At 36.0% G+C, this 25,342-nt stretch overlaps 1 protein-coding gene and 1 non-coding gene across 7 annotated transcripts in view; both read right to left on the bottom strand.

Annotated features, from left to right (window-relative positions):
* The window catches only part of LOC133526503 (adenylate cyclase type 5-like), a 472,750-nt gene that overhangs the window by 393,055 nt on the left and 54,353 nt on the right, over positions 1–25,342 (bottom strand). The window contains exon 1 of one of the 6 annotated variants that reach the window (XM_061863185.1): positions 19,088–19,345. The exons of 4 other annotated variants lie outside the window; for them this stretch is intronic. The gene's annotated coding sequence lies outside the window, so the exon portion shown is untranslated. One more of the 6 variants, XM_061863178.1, reaches the window with a different exon arrangement.
* On the bottom strand, positions 6,317–6,389 carry Trnad-auc (transfer RNA aspartic acid (anticodon AUC)). Its single transcript has one exon. It is a non-coding gene; the product is annotated as a tRNA-Asp (tRNA).

The raw sequence follows: 25,342 nt of genomic DNA, 5'->3' as shown, positions 1-25,342 counted from the left end.
CGTTTTCCTCACAATCAGAATGTCTGAAGCGACATACAGGGTGGAAATGATATGGACATAAGTGAAAGTGAAAGTTAACGTCTTTAATAAATAAAATAAATAAATAAATATTATAGGACATTCTTACACGGATTGACTAAGTCCCACGGTAAGCTCAAGAAGGCTTGTGTTGTGGGTTGTGGGTCGAGCTGAGCCACTATTTCCGCCTTGACCCCTAGACCTATCAGCATACGAGTATATGTGTTGGTATAGAAACCTATTACCAGCTCACGTGAATATTTTATAGCTGTTAGAATTACTATGGCTCTGATCAATAGATTCTATTTCTAAATTCAATTCATTACAAAGTCAATTGAGGCCCAATTCGATGTTACCGTAAAATGTTCCTCTACTATGCTCCAAAAATAATACATTACGATACAAGTGCAAAAAATAGGATTTTCGAAACGAGTGGCGATAAATTAAAACACGACCGAAGGTGGTTTAAATCGACATGAGTTGCGAATTAAATTACCTTTTCACACATTTTTTGGCCCTTTAATTTTTTTACATATTTACGTAATGTGCTAATTATCGCACTAGTGCGGTAAAGTAGCGCCGTATGTACTGTAATATTACATTACGATACAAGTGCGAAAAATAGGGAATTCGAAACGAGTGGTGATAAATTAAAACACGACCGAAGGGAGTGTTTTAAATCGACACGAGTTGCGTATTACCTATTCGCACATGTATAGTACAACGTTTTACAGTACATATGGGCCTTAACATTTTCGACATAGTTACGTAATGTGCTAATTTTCGCACTAGTGCGGTAAAGTAGCACCATATGTGCTGTAATAGTACATTACGATACAAGTGCGAAAAATAGGAAATTCGAAACGAGTGGCGATATATTAAAACACGACCGAAGGGAGTGTTTTAAATCGGCACGAGTTGCGTATTACCTATTCGCACATGTATCGTACAACGTTTTACAGTACATATGGGCCTTAAAATGTTCGACATAGTTACGTAATGTGCTAATTATCGCACTAGTGCGGTAAAGTAGCGCCATATGTTCTGTAAAAATATTTAACTACAGTAGGTTCAGAGAGCAGAGATTTCGAAAAGCCCTAGCACTATTTTACGAGTCGACCATAACACTATACGACTGCCAACATTTTATGAGGAATCTCGAGGCCTTTCTCGAGGCCTTATATCTTCGAGCAACACCGGCTTCCGACACGTCGGAAGGGAGGAGCCCAAGCGATATCTCACCGTACAAATCGTTCTGCCATTTTTTGCGGGGGGAAACGTGCACACAATCGCACTTCTCACTCACTGCATACAAACTCCAATCTGTAATGACGACACAAATACATAGAAAATAACACACGTCAAAGACAAATCTTGCACTCTTTTTGTGTACGGACGAGTCACAATATGCACCGCCATAGGTACAGTTGTACCTATGCTTCGGCAGAGGGGAAATAGTACGAATGCCGTCTCCCTTCCCGGTGTTGCTCGAAGCCTTGTATCGATTTGAATCTTGAGTTTTTGACTTTCGTTGGAAAGAATAAATCACGAAATACAGGTCTATGCACTTTAAAAATTTGTAACAAATTTTGCAAAGAAGCTTAAAATGTGAAAATTGTTTCTAAAAATTCTTCAAATCTATTATGCATGTTATTATATTAGTGTTCGTGAATCTTGAAATTCAAATAGCAGTTAAGGTAGAAAAAATAATTCAAGGAGATCTATTTCTTAGTAAAATTATTATTTCAATATTTTACTTCGGCCAAGTCGGGCACAAACGGTGAATAACGGTTTTCTACGTTAGATTATTTTGACAAGTTTTTCAATGAATTGCAATATTGATAATGGGGTTATATAATCTTTAGGTATTAAAATAAAAATATTTTTTTTAAGTAAACAAAATCTACCCTCTAATGGCTCCTTAATCCAGTTGAGAGTATATGAAAACATTACATGGTCAAATAATGTAGATTAAAGTCAGGTCGTTCAGTGACAGATCCAGGCGGTTTTGTATTTGGTTGGTTAACCAATAAATGTTATATTTTGTGACGACCCGTCTGGCCTTGTGGGTAGTGACCCTGTCTGTGAAGCCGATGGTCCCGGGTTCAAATCCTGGTAAGGGCATTTATTCGTGTGATGAGCATGGATATTTGTTCCTGAGTCATGGGTGTTTTCTATGTATTTAAGTATTTATAAATATTTATATATTATATATATCGATGTCTAAGTACACTCAACACAAGCCTTATTGAGCTTACTGTGGGACTTAGTCAATTTGTGTAATAATGTCCTATAATATTTATTTATTTATTATTTATTTATTTTGTACATCGGGGTTTTTGGTACAGGAATGTTTTCGTGTATTTATAACTTTGTTTATTGTAAAATAATTACCAAACTATGAATTAAAAATAGACAGTAAGCTCTAAATGCGCTTAGAAATATTAAAATAGTATCGGTTTTTATAGTTTTTACCTGTTTTTTGGCTTGTGTAAAACGTTCCCACAATTTGACGATCAGTTTGGCCTAGTGGGTAATGACCATGCCTACGAAGCCGATGGTCCCAGGTTCAAATCCTGGTAAGGGCATTTATTCGTGTGATGAACTTGGATATTTGTTCCTGAGTCATGGGTGTTTTCTATGTATTTAAGTATTTATAAATATTTATATATTATATATATCGGTGTCTAAGTACCCTCAACACAAGCCTTATTGAGCTTACTGTGGGACTTAGTCAATTTGTGTACTAATGTCCTATAATATTTATTTATTTATTCCCGCACCAAAAACCTCAATGTATGGATGATAAAAATAAATACTATGAATATTTAAAGCTTTTAATATTTATTGATATACATTTTAAGCTGCGGTGAGCTGAGCGTGTCACCAAGCTTCAGGACTTTTCTGGGACATTTTAATTTACATTTCAGTATTTACCTGTAGCGGGAATAACGAGGAATTTTTAATACGAAATATAATAATAAATAAATAATAAATAATTTATTTCATTCAATATAAAATGATACAATAATACAAGGGGTTGAGACCTTCTAGTAGGTATATAGAACCTGTGTCAGAAAGTCTCGCTCTTCCAATTGGTAACTAATTAGAACATTTTAATATAATTTGAGTATAACTATGTTACATTGAGTATCTTAAGAACTAAAACTAAAGAACTAAGTAACAAAATTGCAAGCTAAGAGTGTGTGTGTGTGTGTGTGTGTGTGTGTGTGTGTAATAATAATAACACCTTTTTGCCTTTTTTATTGAGACCCTCGGCTCAGTTTGTTTTACGGATTTGGCCAAACGGCTGGTTGATGTCACTGGGAACAGACGAGCTGTACTCGTACCATGAGTCACTAACAGTGTCAGAACTGACATATATGCTATCGAGAACGTAATTTACTTTTTATACAGCTCGCTCGCACTTATATGCGAGTACGAGCGAGATGCATAGAAAGTAAGTCAAGTTCTCGATAGTGTTTATGTCAGTTCCGAACTGGTGGTAGCCACACTGGCAGTTTCTTAAGTCAACGAATAAGCATTGCGATTCAGACTAAATTGTTTTGTTGTCAATAAATTATTGTAATGTTTATTTATAATTAACTATAGATGTAATTACATATGATATAACCTGCAAAACTTAAAATCTAAATCTAAAAATAAATAAAAACTAATCTTAAAATGAATTATTTAAAAAGTATCCCCCTGCGCCGGTGCCGTAGATACTGGAAGAATTTCCTCGTTGTCAATTAGGTTTTATTTATTTTTGAATCAAATAGAAATAAATAAATAAATATTTTAGGACATTATTACACAAATTGACTAAGTCCCACATTAAGCTCAAGAAGGCTTATGTTGTGGATACTCAGACAACGGTATAAACAATATATAATTACTTAAACAAATAGGAAAAAATATCCGCGCTGATCACACAAATAAATGCCTTACCTACCGGGATTTGAATTCAGAACCATTTGCTTCATAGGCAGGGTCACTACCCACTAGGCCAGACCGGGTGTTGTAGTAAGAAATACATTAATTCTAAATAAAAAACATAACTTAACTAGAAGTAAGTACTTCCAACTTACAATTCAACTTGTGATTTCGTAACAAATAACTACTGGAAATGCGCCTTTTTTTTAATTTCAACGGAATCCGTACAAAAAGAGTTAGGTTGGTCGGCCTTAGTATAGTATTAAAGGGGCCAGTTCGCGGACGATATCGGCCTGTCAGTGATTCGCAAAAGCCGATAATCGCGAACAAATGACAGGCCGATATCGTCCGGCGAACTGGTAACCAGTGGGCCCTTTTCATAATAAAAATGTTGTACTGAAATCAGGGACTTTGTCTCGACTTTAGGATTGCTTACTGGTCACCCTACTGGAACATCGACCAAAGTGAATGTACCCTTTTCATCGCGGTTTCCGTACATATGTCCGATTAACATTCTGTATATAAATTGATGCTTCGGTTTGAATTGTTTTTTTTTTTGTGGTCTTGTTTAAAACATCTCTGTATTAGCCAAGCTTGGACTTGTGATTTAAATATATTCAAATTATAATATTGAGTTGTTAAATATTTTTTTTTATTACAATTAATCTTTCAAATTTAATCGGTCGGGAGTCGACGGCCTGCTATTCCAAGGGATATTATTTACGTTGAAAGTAACAACACACGAAGAAATAACTCGGTCACTGTTACTCGCCGTCGGACGCTAGCTTTAGACAGCGAGATTTCTTGTAATAAGTAATTCGTTAATTAGTGTTAACGATGATAGAGCGTTATCACCGTCTGTCCGCCATGTTACTAATTAATTACGTACACCGGAGGCCACACAAAAAGTATTACCAAGAACCGAAACTTCGGCGATGTATATTAGTTATGGATCATTTTGTTTACACTTTTTGGGGTTTTGTAGTCACCTAGAAACACTTATAGTTTCGCCATGTCCGTCTGTCCGTCCGTCCGCGGCTTTGCTCCTTGATCGTTAGTGCTAGAAAACTGCAATTTGAAACGGATACATAAATCATGCATGACAGCAGAACTGTAAAATAATAATAATAATTCAGCCTATATACGTCCCACTACTGGGCACAGACCTCCTCTCATGCGTGAGAGGGCTCGGGCTATAGTCCCCACGCTAGCCCAATGCGGATTGGGGACTTCAAATACACCTTTGAATTTCTTCGCAGATGTATGCAGGTTTCCTCACGTTGTTGTCACGTTTTTAGATATCAAATGATATTTCGTACATAAGTTCCGAAAAACTTATTAGTACGAGCCGGGGTTCGAACCCGCGACCTTCGGATTGCAAGTCGCACGGTCTTACCGCTAGGCCACCAGCGATTTAATCCAGAGCTTATTTTTTATAAATATAAGGATTCCTAAAACTCACAGAGTGCGGGTAATTGAGCGATTTTGTGCTCGCCCTAGCGTAAACCAATGAAAATATTTCGTGGCACAAAGCCTCAATAATAAATAATATTTCACTTCATTATTTTTAACTGAAACTACGAAAATCCCGTTTTTTGTTCTTATTACTATTATTTGTCTGTTTTACCATATCTCGGGACCATGGAGTCCCGGACCTTTGGGAGGCATGCGTGGGGCCGAAGCCAACAGCGCAGAGGCCCTTTAAGACAAAATAATCTAAAAGCAAGGGATACCATCTCCGTGCGCACAATATGATACATCCGGAGATGGTCCCCGCCAGGTGCAAAGACTATTGCAGTGCAGCACTTTTGTGCTGCGATGGGATCTAAGGTCATAAGGCTATTGATTTGAAAGTTGGATGGACTGGATAATAGGCTATGGGAGGAGACTAGCGGACACCTGCCGTGACAATCAGTCTCGGAATTGTGTAAGACAGGTGGTGACTCGCCAACTCATTGAGTGGGCCCCACAACGGCCGCACGCACAGTGCGACAATAGGGCAACACTTTGGAGCGGCTGTGAGGTTGTCGAGAGGTGAGTCTGCGGAAGCCATATCCCGGTAATCCGTTCAGCAGGCCGCCGGCGTTATGACATTTTACACTTCCAACCTGGAGCATAGGTCCCGCTCTTGCGACTCCACTCTGGCCGGCCGGTGAAGGCAAGCGCAGAGGCGAGGGCCTAATAAAAGGGTCCTCTGGAATAGGGGTCCGCGGTGTCGCCACTCACCGTCAGCATGCTACAAGCTATTATTTTTTTATATAAACTTGTTACTAACCAAATCCATTGATTCAATTCAACAAGCAGAAACATCTGCAAACGATGCTATTAATCTTTAGAATAAATCTAAAAGTGGAAAAATTACTGTCTTGGGTGAGACTTGAACTCACGGCCTCTGGATCGATACTCCAGCGCTCTGCCAACTGAGCCACCAAGACCTCATCCATAACCAGCAAAATTTTCTTACCATATGGGTCTAGGAGCCTAGTGAGATCTACCGTAAGAACGTTACAAGTCCATAGTACTTCTGTTCTAAAATAATAAATTGTTTAAGAGGAAAGTGCAGGACACGCGCTAAATCACCTTCTTATAGAAACGTAGTCCTCATTTTCCTCCCAGGATATGAACAATATTGAAAATACTTCGATACTATTTCTTATATTGTTTGTAACCACGGTAACCACGATACAGGCTTTGCCTAGTGTGGGGACCCTCGTTAATCTTAGGCTTTAACATTAAGATTTTAAACCTTTACTGTAAAAGGAATATCCTGTGGCTGCAGCGTAAAATGGAATTTTTCATTTAGTTACAGAGGAATTGTTAAAATTAAATGGAATATCTATGTCAAAAAAAAAAATATATATATATATATATATATATCAACACTATACGCCTACATTTGTTTTTTTTTTCGAATTATTAAATATAGTTAAAGTTGGGAGTATTTAAAAATGTGTATCAAATCTGAGCCCTTAGTGTAAATTTATTCGATTTTGTAACGTGACGTACGCGTTTGAGTTTAGTCTCATTTTGTATGGGATTTACAAACAGCGTGCCAAGCGGGACGTTTTGGAAACTCAAAATCCCATACAAAATGAGACTAAACGTAAATGCGTACGTCACGTTTTGCTATCGAATAAATGTACACTAGGGGTTCAGTACTTGTTATTTCTAATAGTTAACAAAATGTCTACAATTTTATACAGGTTGATTTCTGGGTCGTGATCCAGAACCACTTTTTCTGAATCTATAAATTATTTACATTATCATACGGTAGTATTTGATTGAAAGATAATTAGTTTGATTTTTATTATTTTTCAAGTAAAATTAATCTTATACGAAGTAATAAACAATCAAATAAGAAATAAGTAATCATGGTCACCCTATGACTTTTGACATACGCTGTATGGAAAGCGACAAGACGTCACATTGAGTAGGGTGACCAAACTGTATGCAAACATGTTTTTTTCTTCTTGTCATCTGAAAAATAATCATAATTATTGGTGATAATAAATAATGAGCAACATCATTAGACTCATCTTTGAATTCTGTGTGATGTCTTGTTCTCTTGCTCTACGACCCCGAAATCACCCTGTATATATATATATATATATGAATTAATCGACATTCATGCCAATATCATTTCTTCCTATTCGCAATTCTACACAGTCTAAATTCCTCACAGTAAGTATTTAACCACATTCGCTATTGTGCACAGTCATTATTTGTGTACAGTAGCGATTCAGCCTTTTCGCAATTCTGCACAATCTGAATTCTACACAACGGCATTTCACCACAGTCGCTACTGTGCACAGTCATTATTTGTGCACATTAGCGATTCAGCCTTTTCGCAATTCTGCACAATCTGAATTCTACACAACGGCATTTCACCACAGTCGCTACTGTGCACATTAGCGATTCTCCCTGTTCGCAATCTCGCACAATCTTAATTCTACGCAATATCATTTAATCGCATTAATAGTTTATTTTTTCGTTTTTAGTCGATATATTTAGTCAACTGTAATTTTTTGGGTTTGATGGTATCTCAAAAGTTTAAATATAGTCAAGTACAAGTCAGACTCGTGCATGAAGGGTTCCATACCACTAGAAAGTGGTCAAGATCATGTCGGGCCATGCTTAGTTGTAGGGTTCCGTGGTTTTCCGACAGTCATAGTAAGTGATTCCGATTTAAAGTGAACTATTTGATATATGCTATTGAGATTACATACTAAAAAAATCCTACGGCGGGCTTATGACGGGTATCATATTACAAATTATTTTCTGACCTAAAAACCTTCCTAATACCTCACACATCAAGGTTTTTATGGAATAAAATACCTCCTGCCCTATAACATATTACCCTAAAAAAATCATTTGCCACTTTTTATTTTACCACTTCCGCACGTTTAATATACAAGGTGTTACAAACTGTCAAAAAGTGATAAAGATAGACAGTCGCGTGCATCCTTAAGTGAAATTAAAATTAATATTAAACTAATTAAGATTGTGCGAGATTGCGAACAGGGAGAATCGCTAATGTGCACAAATAATGACTGTGCACAGTAGCGACTGTGGTGAAATGCAGTTGTGTAGAATTCAGATTGTGCAGAATTGCGAAAAGGCTGAATCGCTAATGTACACAAATAATGACTGTGCACAGTAGCGACTGTGGTGAAATGCCGTTGTGTAGAATTCAGATTGTGCAGAATTGCGAAAAGGCTGAATCGCTACTGTACACAAATAATAACTGTGCACAATAACGAATGTGGTTGAATACTTACTGTGAGGAATTCAGACTGTGTAGAATTGCGAATAGGAAGAAATGATATTGGCATGAATGTCGATTAATTCATATATATATATATATATATATATTATTAATTTTAAACTATCAAATTGACATTTTTGTGACTGAAATCGATAACGGCCTCTTAAGAGGGAAGAAGAGCTTTGCTATCCTAAAAACGTACGTACGTTAAGATCTCAAAGCTATTCTTCCCTCTTAATAGGTTTTTTCTTATTTCAACGGGCATAGTTACCCCCTAGGGCAAACGGACGCAAAAAGTAACTATGCAGTGAGCTATAAAATTTGCAGAACTCTCTAAAGTAGGACTAACATCTAAATTATACACTTTGTTGGTCCCGAAGCGTGCTTGACACTAATTTTCTTTACGACGGAGAGTAATAGACACTTAAACAGAAATTTCACGCGCAATCTTTAGCTTTTTAAATGCTTCTGGTACTCAATATAACGTGTAACAAAAATCGGTACTGTATTTGCATCGTATCGTTTTTTGTATTTGTATTGGTAGATGTCGCGCGAGTGACGAAAATTACGTGATTTCGTACCCGTACCATGAGTCACAGTACTTTCTATACATCTCGCTTCCACTTATAAGCGAGTAAGAGCGAGATGCATAGAAAGTAAGTCTTTCTCGATAGCGTTTATGTCGGTACCGAACTGGCGGTAGCCACAAAGTTAGTATGAGTCACGACAGAGGCCTATTTCTCGAACGGTATTAGACTACAATTATTAGTCTACGAACTGTCAAGTCATATGGGTTACCATGGCAACATATTAATAATATTAGACTAATATTGTTCGAGAAATGGGCGCCCAGTTTAAATTCGAGTATGTATAGCGAAGCAAGTACGAGCAAAATTATAATTAAATATTTAAATAAATTTATAACAATGTAACATAATGACTTATCTTTAAAAATGGGTATATATTTATATATGTATGTATTTATATTTATGTATCATATTATTTATGTACGTATAATTTTATATAATTTTGTGATTTTTTTTTTGTCATTTTACTCTGTATTCTGACCCTGCACCAATTAGGATCTTTCGGTTCGGCGGTCGGATCGATCGGTTCGGTTTCGGTTCGGCTCATGGTTGACTGGTAGAGAATGCCTTCTGGCATTAAGTCCGCCATTTGTACTCTTCATGTATTGTGCAATAAAGTTTAAATAAATAAAATAAATAAATAAATAAAACTTAAAACTTAAATTGAAAAATAAATAATAATATACTTAATATAAAATACTAAAAATAATTCTGCATGGTGCCGTGTATGCTGGCAGCCTAGCCATGATCGCTCGCGGCTGAATGCGTGATGAACTTGAAGACCGAGAGATAAAAGGTGAAAGCTATCTAACAGTAAAGTACCGTAAAACCACCCAACTATAGTCCAATACTGCAACTATGGTCCACAAGTTCAAAAAGAAATTAAGTATCTATACCAATGTTCCTTGTGGTTTACTCCTAGTTTTACCTTCCATTTATAAACATACTTTGCCTTAGAACAAAAAAAAATAGTAAAATACACACCTGAACGAGAAAAATTGAGTTTATTTGTGGACCATAGTTGGGAGCTTTGGACTATAGTTGGGTGGTTTTACGGTACATTAAAGGAATTCCAACAATATTAAAAAACAAGTATTCCAGCAAAAAACGACGGCTGTTAGATACAAGTGCTAGAAGCCACTTAAATTACAGGTTGTGTGTTTAATTTACAGCTGCAATAATTTACAGGGTGAATATATAGAGCAACTTTTACTATAGGACCAACCCCGAAATCGCAAAAAATATTGTTTATTAATTTTGGCTGTCTGGCTGTCATTTTCTATTGCAGGGTAATTTTTTGAGAGATGGGCTCCTGGAGAGCAAAAAACCATAAATAGGTGGCGCTACAATACCTAGAATACTTGAGAAAAAAATCTAATCATAGACAGCGCACTACACTCTGTCTATAACGCCTAGGTTCTTAGCTACTCTAGCGCTACTCTGGAGAGATTTGGAACTATTATTTATAGCTGACAGCTGGACACTTTTGCAACAGTTCTGCCTTTGGAGATTATATTCCTTGCTTCTACCTTCCATAGTCGTAACTCGTAAATAAATTAAAGCGGTTAAACAACAACTTTGCCCAAGTTGTTGTTTAACCGCTTGTGCTAATATTGATACCCGAGAAAGCGAAAGTTTCCAATATCGAAAAAATGTAATTCGAGAAGTGGAATCTTAAGCGTTGCGAGGGTTTCAAGGCACGACGGTTAAACAAACTTTGCCTCCGAGTGAAACACAAAAAATTTCACCACATCAACGCGAGATATAGTCGTTAAATTTGTAGCTGGCCCTCAACGGCTTATCCTTTGTCTGTTGTTAACTAAAACCGCGCGTGCCACTACCTGCAAAAAAGGGGTCGTATAATTCTAGTTGGCACCTGAGCGCGGGCTAGTCCAAACGCTCAAAAAATCAGTGTAGGTGCGCTCTCCGATAACGCGCCTTTGTTCCGCATATTGAGGACACATTTTTAGTTCGTAGCGTTCGACTCGCCAGCACTCAGTAACCGTAGAGCGAACACACAAGAAATCGCAAATTATTTTTTTCCATTTGTTCATTTTGAATCTTATTTCAATTACCATAGAAGTAGTAATTAAATAACCGGTTAAAGTGCGCTTTTTTTGCAGGTAGTGGCACGCGCGGGTTTCGTTAACAATAGACAAAGGATAAGCCGTTGGGGGCCAGCTATAAATCTAACGACTATACTAACTATGAAATACCAGAAAAATCAAATTCGTATTAAAAAACCTTATCATTTAAAAGCCAATTCTACCAGCTAACATAAGTTAGTTTTTAGTAAAATCAACCGCTTTTTTAGCGGTAAAGTTTGCGTTCAATTTCGCTTAGTAATATTACACACTTAAACACACACACACCACACACAGTTGCTGTCTACAACGGTTAATAATTTTACTCTAAATACCTAAATTGTGATCGTTCCTATTTAGTTTAAGCCTATTATTATTATCAAAAATGTTTTACTATTAGTAACCTATTATAAAACCAAAACTTCAGCGTAGGATGTAATTCAAATTAGTATTTTTTTTTTCAATCTGACTCCACAACAAGGTTAAAAAAATCTTGTAAAAATTTTTGGTAAATAAACTTTATTTATTTATTGAAATAATCAAGAGGGCCTTTACCAGTTGGTGTAGTGAAAAATAAACTCACGTTAATCTCACAAATACTGGTACGAAACAGTTGCTTATAACTTATTGAATGCGTAGACTTGATCCTGATCAAGTCTCTTCGACGATACTGTATAATTACCTATAGCTTTTGACGACCGGTTTGGCCTAGTGGGTAGTGAGCCTGCCTACGAAGCTGATGGTCCCGGGTTCAAATCCTGGTAAGGGCATTTGTTCGTGTGATGAGCATGGATATTTGTTCCTGAGTCATGGGTGTTTTCTATGTATTTAAGTATTTATAAATATTTATATATTATATATATCTTTGTCTAAGTACCCTCAACACAAGCCTTATTGAGCTTACTGTGGGACTTAGTCAATTTGTGTAATAATGACCTATAATATTTAATTATAATGTGTTTGAATTTAATATAATATTTTATACATTGCTATGTAAACAGTTGAGCTTTGTTCAAGTATAAGTCTAAGTAGGTAATAATTACGAATATTGAAGTTCACTGAATAATATTTGCCTCAAATATTAAATAAGGATAGTGGCGTTATTGGATTTTAATTTGTATTTACACATCGCAATATCTCTTCATAGGATATTTTTATTTGTAAGAAATTGGATTTCTCTTAATACGTTTCATAAGTATTACGTAAGATTTAGATTTGTTTACACATATTTCATACTACAGATTTTATTAAAGTTTGCAGGTACAATCGGGAATATTCGCAGTGAACCAGTTCGGAAAAAATAGCGACGCTCCAGCCCGGGAGCTATTTCTTGAGTTCCAAATTCTACCCTTACCCTGTATCCTTATACAGCAAGTAGCGGTGTTCACTCACACCAATCGAGACCATTTCAAGCGCAGGGGTACGAACTCGAGATATCCACTGCGTAGTAATAAGTACGGAGACCGGCTGGTAGCAGAACGCCACACTTTAGCGAAGTCGGCAAAGTCGGTCTATTGCCTCGGTCCCTCAGTCTACAATCGATTACCCGATTGTATTAGAAATGCAACTTCCACTGAAGGATTCAGATCTAAACTAAAAAAGTGGCTTCTTGGAAAGATGTTGTATGATTATAGCGAGTTTTTTGACATTCCACTTGTCATTTAATAATTTAATGCTTATAACAGCTTGACATTTATATTATATTGATTATATTCTCATTGTTAACGATTCATATACTGATAATTTTAATAATTAATAAGGTAACACACCTATATGTAATACCGACCTGTAACAATTGTTACCAATAAAGTTTTTCATTTTCATTTTCATTTTCATAGCCTCGATCTTTACGAGCGAGCTAAACTCCAAGCTCCGAGCTATACTGCAAGATGTTTAAACGAATTTCGCCCTTAAGAGGCTGTCAACACCCAATGTCCTTGAAATTGATGTTACTTAAACAGTTTTTTAAGAAAGACTATTTGTTTTAGTCAAGTAAGTAAAATATGTTCATATTAATTATATTTCAAAGACCGTGGTTGTACTCGACACATGATTGAACGAAATCGGCTCGATAGAAAATAATTGCAAAGATTAATTGGTCTTAAAAAACTTCGTCAAATACTATGTTCAGGTATTTATTTGGATATGTTACTAATGCAAATTTTATGGTCTTTTGCCAAAAGTAAATTAAAGTCGATTATTCATTAAGTACATATTTTACGACCGGTACGTATTTTTAAGGTTTCGAGCATTTGTGTGTATATTGTACATTTTCGTCGTTTTGAATTTTTTTGTTATTTTACTTTGTTATGTATTGCAATTTAATGGATGACTGTCATTGGCCTTCTTTTATGTAAGCATTTATATGTTTAGTTATATTTACGGCTGTTGTTATCCTGAATACCAATAAAATAAAAAATAAAATAAAATAAATTAAAATCATAATTAAACGGTTCTATGTTTTTATTGTTTTGACTTATGGGTCTGCAATTAAAATCACAATTTCAAAACATTTATATCTAAACCGCTAACGAGTAAACCACCACCAACACCATAGGAGCCACTTAAGCGTTGCCGACCCTTGAGAACTCTAAATACCAGCTTCTGGAAGAACCCCACGTCGTAGCGCAAAGGAAATACCTCATGGAGGCAAGTCATTCCACATTCCGCACGTTCTAGGAAGAAACGAGGGAGATGCCCGCTTATTCTTCGTGTGCCATGTATCTAAGAAGTGAAGATGAGCTTTGCTCCTTTGGCGGGAGGTGCGATGATAAAAACGTGACGATTCAAAAAGTTCTTCGGAGCATTCCCCATTGTACAGACGGTAGAACATGTAAAGAGAGCCAACGTCTCTCCGAAGACTAAGAGGTTCCAAGCCGTCAGTAAGTTCGGGATCGCCGACAATACGAACTGCCCGCCGTTGGATGGAGTCAAGAGGAAGGAGCTGGTATTGTGGAGCGCCAGACCAGATGAGAGCAGTACTCCATATGATGTCGAACAGTATGAACAGTGGTTAAAATTTCATCATGTATAAAGAGTTTCAAACAAACTAAAGCACTTAACAAAAATGCAAAACAGCAAACAGTACCCCTAGTGTAAATAAATTCGATTTCGAAACGTGACGTACGCGTTTGCGTTTAGTCTCATTTTGTATTGGATTTAGAAAGAGCGCGCCAAGCGGGACGTTTTGGAAACTCAAAATCCTATACAAAATGAGACTTAACGTAAACGCGTTCGTCACGTTATGATGTCGATCAAATTTACACTGGGTACTGAAGCGAAAACCACACCTAGAAAACTTTATTCAAAAATGGCCACAAAAAAGTTCCGTGAATATTTTGCAAATACTTCATATCGCTACCCGGTCAGAACTTTTGTTCCGGAACCGATTGAACCAGTGATTCTCAGAGCTGTAAGCTTAATTTTTATAACGTTAAATAAGCTTATGGCAACTAATTTAATTTTTGGTAGTCACGTCTGAAAACATCGACACGATCGAAGTGCCAAAAATATGTATCCACGACTTTATGGCCCATATATTAGGGTAGTGTATATATGTTTTTGGCACTTTGTCCGTATCGATATTTTCAGACGTGACCGTACAAGCTTTTATCGCTGACTGTTCTTTGAGTGGAAACACTGGCAATTACTTGATGCTCATCGAAGAAATTAAAAAAATATCTTGTATGGGAGATTTACTACATATTTTTTACCGTTCTGTCATCATGCATGATTTACGTATCCATGCCAGATTGTAGCTTTCTAGCACTAACGATCACGGAGAAAAGCCGCGGATGGACAGAAGGATAAGGTTTTCTAGAAATCACTTAAATTTTATAACAGATTCCGTTGTACAAAACCTGACGGTAGGTATTCAAAGGAATTGACGAGATTTCTGGATGAATAAAGTCAAACTGTAAACATGTTGTTTCCGTAATTTCTAACAAACCTTGGTTTTAATTATTTATGTGAGATTTTGCGAAAATTAACATATGGCATTGTTTTCTGGGGCATGATTTATTAATACTAAAACGAGACTATTAAATTTGAGTATTAAAACGAGAATATTAAACGTGGTGATAATTATGAAACGTATATGGTGAAATTTGGTTTAAAAAAATTAATTTATTCTTCGAAGACTACAAAATAAAGAACATAAACATTATACAAGATTTATTTCTGAGTAGAAAAAAGTAGATTTTATTTTCAATCTGCCAAAGTTGAGACTTTAAATGGTTGGCCAACTGGGCGACCCTCTCAATAGAAAAAAGAAAACAACATTTTTCGCGACAAAAAAATTGTCCTTCTATTTTTTTCCTAAGCAAAATAAATACGCGCTTCAACGGATTCCCACAAGTTTTGTTACACTGTGTATAAGCGTGTAAAAAACTTAACTTAATAATATACCTACACTAATTCATATAATTTATGACAATAGTTTAAAACACATTTAATTTATTAGATGAATTCCTACAAGTAGAAGATTTCTTTAATACGAAAAATATGTGACCTTTTCGCGACATACAATTTTTCTTCTACATTTTCCTAAGCAAAGTACGATTCCGAATATGCGCTTCAACGGATCCCCACAATTTTTGTTACACCGTGTATAAGCGTGTAAAAATAGTAACTTTAAAATAATATACCCACACTTAGATATTCATATAATTTATGACAATAGATTAAAACACATTTAATTTATTAAATTAATTACCAAAAGTAGATTTTTTTAATACGAAAAATATGTGACCTTTAAGGATTGGCCGACTGGTCGACCCGCTCAATAGAAAAGAAAAATTTCGCGACAAAAAATTATTCTTAATTTATTGCTAAGCAAAGTACGATTCCGAATATGCGCTTCAACGGATCCCCACAATTTTTGTTACACCGTGTATAAGCGTGTAAAAATTGTTACTTTAAAATAATACCTACACTAATTCGTATAATTTATGACAGTAGGTTAACACACATTTAATTTATTAAAATGATTGAGGCTCGGAAAAATGCGACAATTTGAAAACAACCCTTATTACCTATACATTAAGGTAGCGTGTACATATTTTTTGGCACATTGTCCGGGTCTATATTTAATACCTTGACTGTACAACAGAGACTTCCTTCCCGATTCGAACTAAGATATTTACGTCAAACATTTGCTTTTGATACGACATGGATCGGATATGTCAGTGTCAAAAATGACGTTTCTTGAAACAAAAACGTCACTTTTCTATCCATATCGTATCTTTAGGAAGTTTTTGACTTATCTTGAAGTTCGAATCGGACCGTTCCAATGTCAAGTATGAAATGTATTTAGATTTTTACGTATTGGTTTTAAATTAAACATGAATTTAGTCTGAACAATACTAAACATGGCTGAGACTGTCACCATATTTTCATACATTTTTTATTCAAACGTACGACATATTCTGGTTTAAAGTTACTTCTAATTTAAGTACTTAGTCAGTAGTCAGGTCATAAGTTCTGTCACAAAAAGTTTTATTGAAAAGTTATGGGTACTGCCTTATTATTTACGCATATCGGTGAATAATTTACAAGTTAATTTAATGTAATTTGTTGCCGCAGCTAAGTTTAGGTAACATTCGGAAAAAGTCATTTAAAGATAACGTCAAAAAATACGCTACTTGTTGATTGTGATTCTGATTTCTATTTTTTTTTTTATCTTTAACATGCTGGAATCTTGCATAACGCAAATTTCTTTTGATACTTATATATTTCATGTGAACTGGACTGACATAATTGCTACTGAATATGTTTTACCAAATCTACTTGTTGTTTGAGTCAAATCTAAGCATATTACTAAAAAGTACACCTTACACCTTACATGGTCCATGTGGAAATACCCAGACTTTCTAATATCGATAATACCATGGTTGCAATAAATAAATATGAATATGACGTACTCTTAGTTTGAATCTAATCGAATCTAAAGTAAATACTTATCCGAGAACTAAATGCTCATACAGACTTGTCGAATAAAGTAATTTCTTACAAATTAACAAACGTAAATATTTTATTAAGGTGACATAGATTTTTCCTGAGCAGAAAAGATGGCTGAAAGTCGTTTGAGATGGTTCGGGCATATAATGAGACGCGACGAAGAGTATGCGGTCAAAAAGGCCTTGGCCATTGCAGAGAAAAAGAACGGCAAAGGGAGGCCGCTTACCACGTGGTGGACAACCGTTACCAGGGACATGGAGCGGGCGCAGATCAACACCCAGACAACCCAGGACAGAAAAACCTGGCGCCTTCGAACGAGGAGGGCCGACCCCAGATAACGGGACAAGGCAAAGAAGAAGAAGAAGAAGACATAGATTTTTCCTCCCTTTTGAAGTGTATTTTAACACAATCCTGCCGCGTATTTGCATCTAACGACAATACAAAAGTAAATGGATTGTAAATAAAATCGCTACCTAAATTTACAAAAAAAAAAAATCATTATGTTTATTTTTGATATGTATATGGCTATATTTTATTATTAAAAGCTTCTGCATTTTATCAGTCAAAACTTTTGTGACAGAACTTATGACCTGACTAAGTAGGTACGAATTAAGGGTTCCCGTGTTAGGTATTATAACTAAATTGTCGTTCATTGTCCCGAAATTACCAAGTGTTTTACAATGTTATTTAAATGTTATGATATTTTCATCTATTTGGATAATAATAAATAAATATTATAGGACATTATTACACAAATTGACCAAGTCCCACAGTAAGCTCAATACGGCTTGTGTTATGGGCACCTATTTAAACAACCATATATAATATATAAATATTCATAAATACTTAAATACACAGAAAATAGCCATGACTCAGGAACAAGTATCCGTGCTCATCACACGAATAAATGCCCTTACCAGGATTTGAACCCGGGACCATCGGCTTCTTAAGCACCCACTAGGCCAGACCGCTCGTCAAAATAATTAATAAACGCATTACGAATAATGAAAACTGACTTATATGGAGATTTCGTAGCAAAGTTAATTGTACCTCTGTGTGCAATAAAAAACCTAAACCTATCACAAAGTATTGTATTTACTTTTAATTTAATATATATATCTTATTTAAAATAATTATAAATGCTTAGATGTATTTAAAAACAAATATTATTATTTTACTATATTTTTTCATTAAAAGAAAATGGTTTAAAATTTAACATTGATTTTAACATTTCATAAATACTCTTATATGTACATCTTTAGCATATCTGGTCGATTTTGTTAAATCTATTCTATATATATGTCATTTACAAATAATATAATTATGTGAAACATTGTAGATTATCACTCTTAATAAAATGCTTTTTAAACATTATGATTTGAACAATAAAGATTTATTAATTATATTTTATTTATTATGGAATTTCAAAATATAGAAATATTTTAATTAAGCGAATAATTATGAAAAATATCATATGTATTAAAACTTATTTAATACCAATCTTAAAATTCTCAAGCAATAAAAATATCGAGAGATTTAAATAAGTGAAACAATCGCATTGCACATTTAGGAAAAATATAAATAAATTCTCACCTTTTTAAAATAATAAAAAACAACTATTAAAATTTAGAAACTATTTGAAAACATATTTATCGAATCAGTATTTGAACAACAACTCAACGAAACAAATAAAAAAATCACACCGGAAAATATATTTTTTAAAACAGTCCGCGACTCACCTACGATCCCGGCGTTATCGGCGCACGGGCGGCGCGTTTGGCGCGCGCGGCGCGAGTGCTCGCCGTCGGCGGTACGCGCCATCCTGTTGCTGCGCGCATGCGCCGTTCGCGCCGGAGTCGGGACGGCGTTTTGGGAAAAAGTGAGTGCGTGAGGGTTCCGTAAAATATCCCCACAGGGTGTGTTTCTACAGTTTTTATTTATGAAAAGTTTATCTCAACCTCTTTACTTAAGTGTTACAATGTCTACTTTAAATAGGCATAAATTTTGGAGCTAAATGGGTATACTTTACTGTTCCTTTTTAACTTTTGTAGCTGTATCATTACGAAATGTTTATGTTATTCATTAGAATAACATCCAGTATCCAGTATTATATATCCAGTACAATTTTTGAAGTGAAAACTTCTTTAGCGGCGCTGTGCACTTTTTGTGATGGGAAAAAAATGTTAAACTCGCGTCAGGTGTCACGTGACCGTCATATTTAAAATTCGTAAGACGGACACGTGACATCATGGTGACGTGCAAATTGAATGTCATCGAAGCCTTTTTTGATAAATCGTATCTCACTCAAGTGTGACATTTTATTTTTTTCATAATCAAAGTGCTGTCATAATGGTTAAAGAGGTTAAATCTTTGTTAATTTTATTGTGTTGTATTGTATCTCTGTGTTGTTGTATGCCCATGATTGTAGATACTCAAATTTTTCCTTACCAAAAAGTTAAATAACAGAGAAGAATCGTGATTTTTTTACTTAATATGATGGTGAACGATTCATTAACATTTACTGATTGTGTAGGCTGTAGTCCTGCTCACGTCTCATGGATTACTCTGTATATGTTATATTATATATTAACACTAAAATTCGCATTTCAAAATATCTTCCACACTCAAATTTATTTACTTAGGTATAATAAAGAATTATCTCTTTTTATAAAACTGCCACTTAATTTCTCCAAAATGTTAAAAATGCACAAAGTACATATTCAAGTTTTCATTTCTGCCGGCACTCCCGGAGTGCAAAAGGCTGACGTTGTAACTGTTGATGCGCGCCTGGATGGTGCAGATCGAGAACTCCGGACGGCGTTTGGGGAAAAACTGAGTTTGAAACGCGTTTTTGCTGTGAAGGTTCCTTCATTGTCGGAAAATTGATCACGTTTTTAATATTGTTTGATTTTTTTTTTCTCAATAAAAAAATACAGAGCAATATTAATTTTACATATTTTTAGCCAAACTGCATGACAATTTGTTGGCGAACGGTTGCACTCAACGTTCTTCCTTAATTCCGTACCCAAAAGGTAAAACGGGACGCTATTACTAAGACTCTGCTGTCCGTCCGTCCGTCCGTCCGTCTGTCACCATCAGGCTGTATCTCATTAACCGTGATAGCTAGACAGTTGAATTTTTTTACAGATGATGTATTTCTGTTGCCGCTATAACAACAAATACTAAAAAGTACGGAACCCTCGGTGGGCGAGTCCGACTCGCACTTGTCCGGTTTTTTTCTCTAAGGCCAATGATTGGTTTAATTATAAACTTCATTATGCTTTAACTATATAGTCACACCTAGTTTGAGGTCTATGTTTACTTATAGGGGTCCCTAACGCCGAAAATACGACGGAACCCTAAGAACAGACGGAGTTTGAGGGTGATAATAATTAATGACATATATTTGTAAACGGGCCACTCACGTTTTAAACTTGGATTAATAGCTATTGTTATTTGCTATAAATTATTTTCACGTTACGTAATATGTCATTGCGTAAGGAGAATTATTGGGGCAATATTTTTAAATACCGTAATCCCTCAAATATGACTCACACTAACGGGTCCTTTTATACTACGTCGGTGGCAAACAAGGATACGGCCCGCCTGATGATAAGCAGTCTCCGTAACCTATGTACGCCTGCAACTCCAGAGGAGTTACATGCGCGCTGCCGACCCTAAACCCGCCCCCCCTCGTTGAGCTCTAGCAACCTTACTCACCGGCAGATACACAACACTATGAGTAGGGTCTAGTATTATTTGGCTGCGGTTATCTGTAAGGTGGAGGTTCTTCCCCAGTTGGGCTCTGCTCTAGATCTGAAATGACATCCACTGGCTGTGCCCTACCACACAAAGCGAGATGACATTCACAATGCCCATACCTCTCTTTTGGACGTGGTTTAAGGACGTACCCGGGTCCAACCCCTTCTCCGGGCCCTTCTTATTTTAAAATATGGCTTCCATCAAATTTATGATGATTTTGCCAATGTCAAGTTTCGTTATAAGTTTTAAGTGTGCTCGTAGAGCATGACGTTGTTCGGTAGTTGCTTTTAGTAAAGAGATAGCTGGACTTTACTAGAAGCCACGATGGATTGCCGGGTGTTGATTAAAACATGGTTAAACGCGTTGCAAGATTAGTTTTTCATTAACTGCACACTTCCACGATAGTTCACTGCATAATAAGCTATCAATACTACACTTTGAACAACATAAACGAGCAAATCAAAAAAAATATTCGTATATATCGAAAAATAAAACCTGTTCTTTATAGCTTTTATTTTATTTTATTAAAAACTGATCGGCGATTGGCTCTAGTCACACCTGATGGAAAGTGAAGACAGGGCCTAAGATGGAGCTCACTGGTTCAGTAGTAGCCTATTCACTCTTGCTTTAAAGATACCGAGGTCATATTTATCAGGGAATACAGATGGCGCGAGCGCATTCCATTCTTTAGCCGTCCCGTCCGTAACAAAAAAGAGGAGGCAAACCGTTTATTGCGAACAAATGAAATGTGTACCACGAACGGGTGCATTCGCTCCCCACGCCTGGACGTCCGATGATGGAAAGGGGAAGGTGGGATCAGATCGTGCAGTTCCTGTGCACACTCCCCGAAATGTATCCGATAGAACACCGATAGGCTAGCGACTCGACGGCGATGCTCAAGGCTCTGTAATTTTGACTTGATGGATGGGTCATCGCCAAAAAGTCTATGAGCCCGGCGCTCTATCGAGTCCAGGGCCGCCAGCTGATATTTAAAAAAAAAGCTTTATAGTGTTATTTTTAGGGTTCCGTACCCAAAGGGTAAAACAGGCCCCTATTACTAAGACTCCGCTGTCCGTACGTCCGTCCGTCCGTCTGTCACCAGGCTGTATCTCATGCACCGTGATAGCTAGACAGTTGAATTTTTCACAGATGATGTATTTCTGTTGCCGCTATAACAACAAATATTAAAAAGTACGGAACCCCTCGGTAGGCGAGTCCGACTCGCACTTATCCGATTTTTAATATATTGTCGATAAACTAGCGGCCCGATTCGATCTTCAAGATACAATACAATACATTTATTGCACACCTCAATACAGAAATGTTACAAATAATACAACGCATTAAGAAGAAGGAAACAACAGGCGGTCTTATCGCTAAAAAGTATACGTCAAATATGAGGTCTAGATACGATGTGGATAGGATATGTCAGTCTCAAAAGTGACATTATGGTTTATCGTATAGAGACCTAATATTTGACGTACCTTAGAGTTCGAATCGGGCAGTCGGTTAAAAATATGGTCTTGAAAGTAGTAGTAAAACACTTTATTGTTAAAAAAATATAAAACAGAAAAGTACACACTTTACCCCTTCCAAGGATCTTTTCCAGATAACCTTTGAGCAATGAGTAAGAAACGTTTAAGATCTTGGAAAGATCGATAAATAAACGACATGTCAAAATTGACGTTTATTTCGATTCCGCTGTGATCCCAATAACATCTATCTACCATATTTCTGACGTCATATTGGTTGCCCGAATCGAGCTGCTTCTGTATATCTGCTGCTGCAAGCGATATCTAAATGAGAACTTATCTAAACCAGAACTTATCGTTATCGTATCTCATTATTCAAATCGGAACGTAATGCCAAGTAAAAAGTTTTTGGATGCAAGGAGCCAACTACGAAATTTCCGTAAAGCTACGAAAGTTTCCACGTAGCATGTCTACGGCGTAGCACACTGTAGCGTAAAGCTGTGTCGTTATAGGAGCTAACTTAACCATTTGTATCCTATACTTAATCATAAATACTGGATAATCCCGTACCGTACTGGCTTTGCCAAATTACGGGACATTGTAAAATTCCTGCTTGAATTACGGGACAACCCGTAAAATACAGGAAATCTGGTCACCCTAGTGTCACGGTATAAGTATTTGCCGCAGTAAATATTTTTGTTTAAGTGTTTTTTGGCTACCCTGTATTCGATTCTCGTCAACAATTTTGGCTATTGAATAGGAATACGGTACAGTACGGCTACCACAAGTTCTGACATTGACGTTTTCGCTTACGTCTGCGTAACTTTGTTTGCATCTCGCTCGTACTCGCATATTAGTGCAAGCGAGATGTATCGAAAGTAATTTGCGTAGACGCGAGTGAAAATATCAATGTCCAAATTACAGTGTTCAATAGCCAAATTTTTTGACAGGATAGCCAAAAAACACGTTAAGAAAGACAATAGTTTAATAATTAATTATTAACGTTTATAATAAGGACATTATATTTAAATCCACCGAACGATTGAAAACTATGACATCAAAGACATTTCGAATATCGATCGTCCGAGATAGTACTTGCGTGTAGTAGCAAATGTATAAACTCATAGTAAACACTAATCAATATGTAAACAGTAGGCCTAAGATGGTGGGCTCTTTATCATTTGTCACCATACCTGTCACGTTCTAACAAGTATGTAAGTGCGAAAGTGACAGGCATAGTGACAAGTCATAAAAATGGAACCATTCTGCCACTGGGTATTAGACTAATATTATTAGTCCCTTAACAGTCAAATCGTATAAATACACTAATAATATTAGACTAATATTTTTTTGAGAAATGGGCCCCTGGCCCTACGCTCGTATAGGGGACTTATCAGATAAAAATAAATCATTGGTTATCTCCAAAATGGAGTTAATTAGAATACCGGTTTCTTTGAGAAAGTTACTTAATTTAAGCAAAATAATGCACCCTTGAAATTAACAGACTTTAAAAATAACACCTTCTAGGTAAATTACGTTTTGCTTATAGTGAAATGACTGAATTTTTAAATTTTTAAGCCATTTTAAAAATGATGTATAAGAAAAATATTATTAATTTCGTCAGGTGACAAGCAAAACTCACTAATTACTAAAAAATAATTACATTATTATAATAATTATATGGTTCATTATGGTTATGAACTTGTGGTGGTAATTAGTGAGTTTTGCTTGTCACCTAACGATTTCTCAACGTAGTTTTGGTATTAGTCGATATCCATGTAAATTAATATCATATCAATGTTAGCTCACTATCATATTTTCAGAATCTAAATATCAAAAACAAGATTCTAAAACTCTGAAGCCGTCAGTTGTTTTAAATTATGCATTGAAACCACGCACTCGGCTAAAACTAATCAATTACACTCCGACAACTGCCAAAAACCGTGTTGAAGTGCCTAATAACACCCCCTCCCCGCCCCATATGCAGGGTAATTAAGCCGGTGGGAGGGGGTGGGGGGTTTACTCCGAGCTTTACTCGTAATGGCTGATTTTTGTTAATTATACATACGTCTTAATTAAGGATCAGGATAACGATTTTGTTTCAAGGATGTTTGGAAGGTATTTGTGGTGTATTTTTTTATTAAGATAAAAATGTTTTAATTTTATTTTAGTAGTGTATATACAATACAAGTCAAGGCGCGCGTCTTCTTGAATGACACGAATAGAATTGTATATTGTGTGATTATGTAATCTCATATATATGTTTGTGTTAAGAAAGTAAAAAATGTTGTTATAAATTGACACAACTAGGAAACTTACAACTATTTCAATTTATAAAATTACAGTTACCTTTTTATAACCTAACCTTAGGCCGCGGGTTCAAATCCTGGCTCGTACCAATGAGTTCTTCGGAACTTATGTACGAAATATCATATGATATTTACAACTAGCTTTACGTTGAAGGAAAACATCGGGAGGAAACCTGCATACATTTGCGAAGAAATTCAAAGGTGTATGTGAAGTCCCCAATCCGCATTGGGCTAGCGTGGGGACTATAGCGCGAGCCCTCTCGGGCACGAGAGGAGGCCTGTGCCCAGCAGTGGGACGTGTATAGGCTGAATTATTATTATTTTATAACCTGGCCTAGGCGTGACTAGCAACTGTACTATTTGTACAATTTAATCGCTTTTTGGGACGCCTATAACCTATCTGGACTTATAATACATTTGTCCTGTGTTGAGGTTTGTAAACTCTAATTAG

Source organism: Cydia pomonella, chromosome 1 (genome assembly GCF_033807575.1).
Source record: "Cydia pomonella isolate Wapato2018A chromosome 1, ilCydPomo1, whole genome shotgun sequence".
NCBI classification, from domain to species: Eukaryota; Metazoa; Arthropoda; class Insecta; order Lepidoptera; family Tortricidae; genus Cydia; species Cydia pomonella.
This window is presented reverse-complemented; position numbering and strand designations above follow the sequence as displayed.